The sequence below is a fragment of the Marmota flaviventris genome, chromosome 10, assembly GCF_047511675.1.
Source record: "Marmota flaviventris isolate mMarFla1 chromosome 10, mMarFla1.hap1, whole genome shotgun sequence".
Lineage (NCBI taxonomy): Eukaryota > Metazoa > Chordata > Mammalia > Rodentia > Sciuridae > Marmota > Marmota flaviventris.
Genome location: NC_092507.1, coordinates 26706070 through 26714559, shown reverse-complemented (window position 1 = coordinate 26714559; position 8490 = coordinate 26706070). Strand labels below are relative to the sequence as shown.

The 8490-nt window shown below is 41.3% G+C and overlaps 1 non-coding gene across 1 annotated transcript; it reads right to left on the bottom strand.

Annotated features, from left to right (window-relative positions):
• Nucleotides 1-4810: 4810 nt before the first annotated feature.
• LOC114094542 (U6 spliceosomal RNA) lies at nucleotides 4811-4921 on the bottom strand. The gene has a single exon (XR_003583054.1). It is a non-coding gene; the product is annotated as a U6 spliceosomal RNA (small nuclear RNA).
• Between the last annotated feature and the right edge of the window lie 3569 nt (nucleotides 4922-8490).

Genomic DNA, 8490 nt, shown 5'->3' with positions numbered 1-8490 from the left:
AGACGTTCCTACTCTTACCTCTTCTCCCCGCCCCGCACTCCCACCTACCCCTCTGCTCCACTTCCCTAGTTCTGCGGTTTTCTTTCTTTCTTTCTTTTTGAATCATTCATTCACAGATCAAGCTCCAGACAAATAGAACTACAAAACAACTTACATATAAGCAAATTTCCCCAAGTTCCACTTTTGGAAACTTACTTTCACCCAGTACTTCCACTTTTCCATCCCCTCTCTGCCCAGAGTTGGTCACCACCCCCTGCAGCCCGCCCCCCACCGCCTCTCTTCCCCGCTTGCTCTACCCAGTCCCAAGGCGCAGACCCTGCCTTCCCTGTAGAACTCAGATCTCCCCAGCGTGGGGCCTCCTGCAGCTCACAGGACTTGTACCTGCTCCAGGGGCTGGCCCACCGAGGGGCTGCGGGAGGGACTCCCATGGCCTTCGCGTCCCCAAGGGACGGCTGGTAATGCGCTCTCCTCTTTCCCAAACTCTGCCTCACCAAACGCCCATCTATTCTGCTCTTCCTCTTCCCTCTACCCGGACCATGCTACTGACTCCACCTACCCGTAGATGTGAACGCCCGCCCTCGCTGCACCTGCCACCGGAGTGCAAGGGTCTTCCCGCCTTCCTCATGCTTCTTTCCCTCTGCATTCCGATTGTTCCCTTCAGGAAAGGCCAACCACTCCTTTGGGCTTATCTCTTGCCTTCTCTGGTCTTTATGGGACATCTTTTCTTTCCTGCATTCTCTGATTCTTCTGCCTCTGCTCTCTGCCCCTAAACACCCTTGCCCTTACCCTGAGAACCTTCTACAGGTCTACCAGCAAAACTACAGAAGGGGGACCACCTATCTCCACCTCTCTGTTACCTCACTCTTCACTAAGCCTCCTGTCCCTGCTACTCCAGGAGACGTCTCTAACCAGGGTAACCAACAACCTCTATATCTTCAAATATAATGGCGTTCACTCAGTTCTCATTTTGCTTGTCCACAATGCAGTATTTGATATGGTATAGTTGTTCCCTTACTTGAAACATTTTTCTCTCTTCTAAGACATTATTGTCTCCATGTTCTTACATGTCTGTGATAATTTTTTCCTACCAATTGTGCTTGAGAGATTGGATAAGCTGATTTTTTGTTACAAACACATAGAAATGCAGGTTAGAAGGGTTTTTGTTTTGTTTTGTTTTTTTCCCCCATTAAAAAAATGTATAGCTGAGCTTGAAAGCGATAAAGGTAAAAAATTAAGATTTCCAGATGTCAAAAATAATACTGTGCATTCCTTCAGAGTAGAATCTGAAGACACATAGCCATTGAAAGTATTGAGATCTAAGCCTAGGGACTGGGCTTCAGTTAAAAGCCAGGGCAGGAGTTAAGGCTCCAGTGTAGAACTAGGATCTCTGCAAAAAATTGTGAGTCAGATAAGGGCTGTCCTCTCTGTCAATTTAGATTGGGGAAACTCTGTCATCTGCCCATTGCCTGTGGGATATGGACAGAAGTGGAAATGGGCTACTCAGCCCAAACCGTGAGAGGTATTCATGTTACTCTGAGATATCAGAACCTCTGGTCTGAGAAATGTGTGAGTGGGTGACCACAATTCTGTATTACCTTCCTGATATAACCCCAATCTCAAAATAACCCCAGCTGAAGATAAAAATCGATCCAGAGTCAATGAACCACATCATTCAGAAGCAATTCACAATGCCTTCAGAACCCAGGGCATTCATAGAATCCTATAGAAGAAATTTCCCAGAAGATATGTTCAGAAACAAAAAGTACCAAACAAGTAAGGAAATTTAATACCATAAGAGATAGTCAGCAAAACCTAGATAATAGTATAATCAAGATAGTTAAATATAAAAAAAATTGATGTAGGAACACATGATCTATCTTCTTAACAAAGTTTAAGTGTACAATTCTTTATTGATGACCTCAGGTACACTGTTGCACAGTGGATCTCTAGAGCTTTTCATCTTGCTTGGCTGAAACTTTATGCTTGTTGATTAGTAACTCCCCATTTCTCCTCCACCCAGTTTGTGGCAACTACCATTCCACACTTTGATCCTATGGATTGACTTTTTTTTTTTTTTTTTTTTGTATTGGGGATTGAACCCAGAGGTGTTTTATCACTGAGCTATATCCCCAGCCCTTTTTATTTTTTATTATTTATTTATTTTGGTACTGGGGATTGAACTCAGGGGCACTCAACCACTGAGCCACATCCCCAGCCATATTTTGTATTTTATTTAGAGACAAGGTCTCACTGAGTTGCCTAATGCCTTGCTTTTGTAGAGGCTGGCTTTGAACTCTCAATTCTCCTGTCTCAGCCTCTCAAGCTGCTAGGATTACAGGCATGTACCACCACACTCATTGGATTTGACCGTTTTACATATATTGAATGATAAAATCACACAGAACTGGGGATGTAGCTCAGTGGTAAAGCATTTGCCTAGCAGGCATGAGGTCCTGGATTTGATCCCTAGCATTAAAAAAAAAAAAAAGGATTTATGTAGTATTTGTCTTTCTATGACTGGCCTATTTATTTGTTGATGAACGTTTAAGTTGTTTCCACATCTTGGCTATTTAAATAGTGCTGCAATGAACTAGATCTTTAGATTGCTTTGGATTTTAACAATATTAATTTTAACAATATTAATTTTTCCTGTCCGTGAACATGTGATGTCTTTCCATGTGTTGGTGCCTTGTTTAATTTCTTTCATCCATACTGTGTAGTTTTCAGTGTACAAGTCTTTCACCTTCTAGATTAAGTTTGTTCCCAGGTATTTCATTCTTTCTTCATGCAATTATAAAAGGGATTGTTTTCCTATCTTTCTTTTCAGATAGTTGTTAGTGTACAGGAATGCAACTGGTTTTTGTATGTCCATTCTGTGTCCTGCAATTTTACTGAATTTACTTGTTAGTTCTAACATTTTCTAATGGTGTCTTTAATATATAAGAACACATCATCATCAAACAAAGATGATTTTACTTCTTCCTTTTTAGTTTGCATGTCCTTTATATCTTTTTCTACCTAATTTCTCAGGCTAGGACTTCCTGGATGATGTGACTAAATGTGTGAGAATTGACATCTTTGCCTTATTCCTGATTTTAGTTAAAAATCTTTCAATTTTTCTTCATTGAGTGTGGTTTTAGCTGAGGGCTCTTCATATATGGGCTTATTATGTTCAGACAATTTTCTTCCATTCCTAGTTTTTAAAAATATATTGTTGTAGATGTACACAATATCTTTATTTTTATTTATTTTTACGTAATGCGAGGATTGAACCCAGTGCCTCACACATGCTAGACAAGCCCTCTACTACAAAACCTCAACCCCTTTTTTTGAGAGGTTTTGGAGTTTTTTTTAACCATGAAAAGGTGTTGCACTTTGTCAAAAACTTTTTTGACATCTATTCAGGCAATTTATGTGATTTCTGTTCTTTATTCTGGCAATGTGATATATCACATTAGTTGATTTTTGTATGTTGAACCAGCCTTGGATTCCAGGAGAAATCCCACTTGATCATGGTATATGATAATTTTTATTTATTTTTTAGTTAGTTAGTTTTAGGTGGACACAATATCTTTATTTTATTTTTATGGGGTGTTGAGGATCGAACCCAGCGACCCGTGCACGCCAGGTGAGTGTGCTACTGCTTGAGCCACATCCCCAGCCCGGTATATGATGATTTTAAGGTGCTATTGGATTTGGTTTGCTAGTATTTTGTGGAAGATTCTTATATGTTTTAAAATATTCATGGCTGGGCCTGGGGTTGTAGCTCAGTGGTGAAGTGCTTGCCTCATATGTATGAGGCACTGGGTTTGATCCTCAGCGCCACATAAAAATAAATAAATAAAAGCAATGTGTCCATCTACAACTAAAAATATTTTTAAAAAATATTCAGGGCTGGAGTTGTGGATCAGTGGTAGAGCACTTGGCTACCATGTGTGAGGCACTGGGTTTGATTCTCAGCATTGCCTAGCTATAAATATATAAAATAAAGGTCTATTAACAACTAAAAATATACTGTAACAAAATAAAATAAAATATTCACAGATACAAGAAAATAATAAAATACATAAGACAAAGAAGACATAAATACACAAAATGGACAGATAAATTTGAGGTAACTTCTAAAAATAAAACTGGTGCTCATGGAAATTAATGCCACATATCTGAAGTCACACAACTTTGAGATTGAAGATCTCAAGCTTCTTTTTTAAATTTTTTTTTATTTATATATGACAGCGGAATGCATTACAATTCTTATTTCACATAGAGAACACAATTTTTCATATCTCTGGTTGTATACAAAGTATATTCACAATAATTCATGTCTTCATACCTGTACTTTGGATAATAATGTCCATCACATTCCACCATCATTTCTAACTCCATGCCCACTCTCTCCCCCCCCCCAACCCCTCTGCTCTATCTAGAGTTCGTCTATTCCTCCCATGCTTCCCCTCCCTATCCCACCATGAATCAGCCTCCTTATATCAGAGAAAACATTTGGCATTTGGTTTTTGGGGATTGGCTAGCTTCACTTAGCATTGTCTTCTCCAACTCCATCCATTTACCTGCAAATTCTATGATTTTATTCTCTTTTATTGCTGAGTAATATTCCATTATGTGTATATGCCACTTTTTTTTAATCCATTCATCTACCGAAGGACATTTAGGTTGGTTCCACAGTTTAGCTATTGTGAATTGTGCTGCTATAAACATTGATGTGGGTGTGTCCCTGTAGTATGCTGTTTTTAAGTCCTTTGACTATAGACCGAGGAGAGGGACAGCTAGGTCAAATGGTGGTTCCATTCCCCAAAATATGGAACGCTTCATGAATTTGTGTGTCATCCTTGTGCGGCGGGGAGCCATGCTAATCTTCTCTGTATCATTCCAATTTTATTATATGTGCTGCTGAAGTGAGCACTGAAGATCTCAAGCTTTTAACCACTGTTACATTGCTTCACTTACTAGGTGCTTTTTCTTTTTCTTTTCTTTCTTTCTTCCTTTTATTCTTCTTCTTTTTTTTTTTTCCTTTGAGGAAAAGTTAATTTGGGGCTTATGGTTTCAGAGGTCTCAGTCCATAGACGGCTAACTCCGTTGCTCTGTGCCTGAGGTAAGGTAGAACATGATGGCAGGAGGGTGTGGCAGAGGAAAGCAGCTCAGGCCAGGACAAGGCAACAGGGAAGCAGAGCCCAGGTGCTGTTTTAATCATAGGTAGAGCTGTCTGTTTCCTTCAGAGGACCAGGAACTGCTCAAGGTCAGGGCCTGGATGGGATTTGTTTCTGTGTTATTAATGAATATCTACTGAGTTGAATCTGATTGAAAGCTTTGAGGATGGAACTGATATTGGTGGGTGCCCACAAGAATTAAGGTGGGGCTGGGGTTGTGGCTCAGTGGTAGAGTGCTTGCCTGGCATTTGTAAGTCACTGGATTTGATTCTCAGCACTGCATATAAATAAATAAAAGAAGGTCCATCAACAACTTAAAAAAAGATGTTTATTTAAAAAACCAAATAATTAATGGTGGAGTTAGTGAAGAGATTAGTGCATAGGGCAGTGTTTGGGATCAAAAGGCACCTTTGGAGGATTATGGAAAGAGGAGCTTGATAAAGTGGCCACCCAAAGGTCAATGAGTAGGAATTTTGAATTTCTGGTTATACAGCTGGTTCTTCTTGGATTGTCTTTCTGGCTTTTGAAGGTGGGTATTGGGCAAGGTAGAAATGCCAGAGGAGGATATGCTGATGATAAAGAGGTCATATTATGAGCTTCCATACTCCTCCTTGGACCTTTGAATAGAAGAAAAAAAAAAAAGAAGAAGAAAGTTGGAGCTTGTCCCTTAGGGAGAAAAAAAAATTCTGGTTCAAAAGTCAAGAACACAGGGCTGGGACTGTAGCTCAATGGTAGAGCCCTTGTTTCACATGTGCAAGGACCTGGATTCAATCCCCAGACCTGCAAAAAAAAAAAAAAAAAAAAAAAAAGTCAAGTAAACAACGTCAGATTCTTAGTTTTGACAAAAGTACCAAAAACATAAAATGGGGAAATTGAGTAAGAGTTGTATTCCAAAATACAAAGATCATGAAAAACAGAAAAGCAAGAATTGGATGCAGTGGCAATTGCCTGTAGTCAGGAGGCACTCAGGAGGCTGAGCCAGAGGATCCCTTGAGTTCAGGAGTTCAAGACCCACCTGGGCAACATAGGGAGACCCCATCTCAACAAACAACCAAACACATAAAAGCATGTTATAGCTGAACTGATGGTTGGAATTCACCCCAACCCCTCCAAACAAACAAACAAAAAAACCCCACAGCTTCTGAGCAGAGAAGGGAGAATTGCTGTCATCCTTGGATAAGCTACCTCAATGTTCAGAACTTTTAGTTTGGTCATCTGCCTTCTCAGTGTGTCTGCTGAGGATATGGAGATGATGAGATGAGAGAAAGGGGATCAGAATCCCAACAAATCGGTGGGGTTCAGGACCAGGCTATAGATCCAGAAAGGAAGCCAGTGGCAGGCCTGGGCAGAAGTGAGTGTTGGCTTCATCCCAATACACTGGATACTGAGGAAGGTTGATTGGAGACCCTGCCTTGGGATGTAAGGCAACCACTCTAGAAGACTGTTTGATGGAGTAGGGCTAGAAAGGCCCTGATACTTCCTCAGAGATGAGGCCCAAAGTGCTGGGGCCTGGATGGATTCTCATCAGCTTGTCTTGCCAGTCTACTGCATCCCAGGAAAGATGGACAGTTCAGAGGCTGAAGGAGCTGAGCCCAGTAAGACTAGTCATCCAGAATCTGGTCCCAGATAATTTTGTCCCTCCCCACCATGGAGGTAGGCAGGCAGCAGTGTGTGGCCTGCAGGAACAGAGTGGCAGCTCTGGGATGGAGGTGGTGAATGAGGCTCGGCTCGGGCAGGTAGGTAGCAGTGGAGCGTTCCTGCAGGCCTGGGCCCTCCTCTGCATTAATTACCTGCTGACATGGTTTGTGCTGCTCTCCCTTTGTGTTATTTTAATTAAAAGAGATCTCCTCCGAGCAAACCAGCTGCTGTGTAGGTTGTCAAACTGTCAGCACACACAGGATGGGTGCCATGGGGACATTAAGTGTGGGAACTACCGATGGGTTCCCTATCTTCTTGGCACATTAGGATCTCTACCACAAGCCCACTCCAGTGGGTAAAAAATTGGGCACAAAAATCTCCAAATCAAGAGTGTGGATTTGGGTTCAGACAATCAGGTCTGAACTTTGAGTCTGCCAGTAATTTACTGTGATACTTGGGTAAATCACTTAACCTCTCTGAATTTTCCTCATCTGCAAAATGGGGATAGCAATATCTTGTCACAAGAATTGTGATTGATAATGTACATAACCTGCTTTACTCTGGGCCAATCAATATGGTTTGTGATTAAGTTAGTTTTCCTATTTATTTTAGGGCTCCCTAATCAGACAGACCCTTTTTAAGTACATTATAGCCTGCAAAGAATCTTTAACTAAAATACAAATGGGAGAATTTCCTTAGTTCTCATTATTGACATTCTATTTTTCCATGCATTTCATTCTGTGTTTAGTGAACTCTTGATTTCTCTGTAACTTTGCCTCTTAGCTCCAACTCTTCAAACCATTAGGACTCTTATTTATTTCAGTTTCTTTCCTTCCCTAGCAGGTTCCTGGGTGGACTGAGCATTCTCTTTGAGTGCTGTGTGTGTGTGTGTGTGTTTCTGGTGCACAGTGCTTAAACTTGAACCCAGGGCCTCACAGAAGCTAAGCAAGTGCTCTCCCTCTGAGGTTTCCTAACCCTCTTTGAGTCTCTTAGAGTTTGCATGCAGCTTCCCTTACTGAGTACACAAAGAAATGGGTAAATGGATGGATGGGGAAGGGGGACTTTAAGGAGGAGGAAATGCTTGAGTTGAGCCCTGGAGGATCATTAGGAATTAGATAAAGGAAAGGAGTAAGGGTACAGAAAAGTGTCTTAGGCAAATATAAAACTACATTAAAATGCTCAGGGGAGTGAGATACCATGTTGGATCTGAGGAATTGAAAAGAGGGTAGCAGGATGTGGTGTGGTGCATGCCTGTGATCCCAGTGGCTCAGGAGGTCAAGGCAGGAGATCACAAGTTCAAAGCCAGCCTCAGCAACTTAATGAGGCTCTGTCTGAAAAAAAAAAAAAAGTGCTGGGAATGTAGCTCAGCGGTAAAGTTTTTCTGGGCTCAATCCCACTATCCTCCACCCCCCAAAAGGCAAAAGGTAGGTGAGAGACATGAGAATAGAGAGGAAGGTGGGATCTGAACACAGAGAGCTGTGTAAGCCCCCTTCGAGAGTTTGTATGTTGTGCCTAGGCAACAAGGAACCAATGAAGGGTGTTTTTGTTTTTGTTTTCTGTTTTTCCAGATTGTTTTTAGTTCGTTCTGTTCTATTTTTGCAGTGCTGGTATTGGAACCCAGGTCCTCAAACTTGCTAGGCAAGCATTTCTAAGCCACATCCCAAGTCCTCAGATTTGTGTTTTAAAA